This window comes from Ipomoea triloba, chromosome 3 (assembly GCF_003576645.1).
Source record: "Ipomoea triloba cultivar NCNSP0323 chromosome 3, ASM357664v1".
In the NCBI taxonomy this organism is placed as follows: Eukaryota; Viridiplantae; Streptophyta; class Magnoliopsida; order Solanales; family Convolvulaceae; genus Ipomoea; species Ipomoea triloba.
In genome coordinates, this window is record NC_044918.1 from 5963259 (window position 1) to 5965778 (window position 2520).

The 2520-nt window shown below is 40.1% G+C and overlaps 1 pseudogene; it reads right to left on the reverse strand.

Annotated features, from left to right (window-relative positions):
- Nucleotides 1-213: 213 nt before the first annotated feature.
- On the reverse strand, nucleotides 214-2244 carry LOC116012336 (annotated as a pseudogene).
- Between the last annotated feature and the right edge of the window lie 276 nt (nucleotides 2245-2520).

The window sequence follows — 2520 nt, forward strand, 5'->3', positions numbered from 1 at the left end:
TATTTCGTGTCAACTATGAATGACAACGTACGAGTGCTATGGTTAGTCAAGATACATTGAAAGTTTTGGAAGAGGCGTGAGCTAAGGCTCGTTTTGTTGAAGTGTCATTGTCACGTTTTGTTTCTTTAGTATATAGTAATAACTATTATGACATATTTTTTAATATAATTTTTTGGAACATTGGTTGGGGACAGAGTAGAAACATGAGCAATATAATAAACACTGAGAAAGGTCAGAGAATGCATTTATGGGTGTGATGATGGAACAGAAAGTATATCAATAAGCATTTTAGTCAAAAGAGCCAACTACTCCATCATCCATCCATCTTGCTACTTGCCAGTCAAATCACACTAACAACACTACCACTTCTGCTTTCTGCTTCTTATGAAACCCTCAAATACCCAGACCAGACATTCTAGGACTACAAGAGAATCGATCAGATCAAAGGATGTACATAAATTGTTGGGTACTCGTTATTATATATAATTTTACTATATCTACATCATCTTAATCCACCCTCGATAGCTTAGCTTAGCCAGTTTTAAGGTTTTTCTGCGCGGGCATCATATGTAAAGATTGTCCCATTCCGGCACGTAGAACACGTTGTCAAAACTTCCCGTTATGAACTGATCTCCCAGAAACGGCGGCGACGACACCATCGAAAACGACGACGAGCTCGGGCTTGCCGCCGACGCCCCGTCCGACAGCTCCAACGACATCCTTTGAATCTTCTTCTCCGCATCGGACAGCTGTTCCTTCAACTTCAACACCTGAAATAATAATAGGACCATTCTTAAGATTTGCGTAGAAATAACCTTAAAGTTGCCGCTAAGATGTGAGGTTTTAATTTATCTCATACAACAACCTCTCTTCTACGTTAATCCCAACCAAGTTTGAATTCTTAAGGTGAACAGTCTAAGGAAAATAAAATAACTTAAGGGTGTGTTATTGTTAAGAGTCAAACTTGTAATCTTGTAACATGTGATTACTATATTATTGGTTTGAAATGAAACTTTACACAAAATAATGCATGGATTACGGGTTTTTATTATAAATCAAAAGAGTTAGTATAACTTTAATTAGTGTAACAACTAATTGGGATTAAACTACGCTAAGTATAGTAGTACAAGAGGCCGGCCACGTGGTGGGAGTTGCATGTGCAGCTCCACCAAGTAGGGGTGGCTAGCCACCTGAAAGAAGGTGTACGGTGGTATAGTGATTGGACGTGGTGCTTCCTGCTATGCCTGCAAGCTAGTTTTATGGTCCAGTTTTATCTGCCTCAAATCATGGTACGCACATGTGGTCCATCACTTTCTTGTCCCAGACTCCATGCATATCCAATACCCCAAAATGATGTCTCTTCATTTCCTATATTCTTTTGTGCTAGCTAAATAGTATTACCAAGATGAATAGCAAATCACTATACTAAAAAATTATAAATATAATTTTATTTTTCGTGTAGTTAATATATATATATATATGACTAATTTATCAAATATCTTTCAATAATCAACTAATATTATCAATTAATTATACCTTCTAACTGCTAATAAAATCAGCTACCATCATTTACCAGGTGATATATATACCTCAGCTTCAAGGCGGCATTTTTCGACGACGGCGGTTTCATGCTCGGATTTGAGTCTAGAGTATTCTTCCTCGATCCTCTTGCTCTTCCACCGAGCACGGCGGTTCTNCCGCCACTTGGCGAGGGTCGAGCCCTAGCTCCGACGCCAAACGGTCCTTCCTCCCCGTCTCCAGCTTATGCTCATCCCAGAAGCTCTGCTCTAACAGCTTCACTTGTTCATCACTCAGCTTCCGTTTCCTCATCATCTCAACACCACCGTCGCCGCCCTCCCCGGCCTTGCTCTTCCGCCGTCTCCGCCGCGGCTTCGCCTCCACTGCTCAAACAAACCACCGTACCGGAAAACTCAAAAGTTAGGCCGCTAAAAAGTAAAGCAGCATTCAATTCAAACGTAAGCATGTAAAGATTTCTAAGGTTGTTGATTGTACTAAGTACTACATACGGACCTTGTTCCGGTACAAAATTATGGGTGTAGACGCCAGAATAGTACTCAGAAATCATGGCCATTGGATCGTCAAGATGATTGTTACTCAAGTTTGTTGTCATCTCACTTTCTTTTGGTCGTACGAGAATTCTGTTGTGTTTTATGAAGGAGAAAAGGTAGCAGCTAGAGAGGAAAGAAACGAAAGCTGGTTAAGAATAAGTAGCTGCTGTCTTAATTGAATGGTACATGGGGGGGTTATTTATAAAGCTAGAGCTCTAAACTTTAGACCTGGTCTCGTGCAAATTTTCGATATTGCCATCAAGCTTTAATATTTGCAGAATTCAATGTCTGATTGGAAATTGGATGGGGAAGTTGTAGCTAGGTGGGGCTTCTTTTGTCTTCTTCTTGTGAAGCATACTTTGGCTTTTGCGGTAACAACTTTCGCACTCAACCTCATACATTATACTATGCAAAACCTCATACAGTCATACATTCGATCAAAGTTATCTGG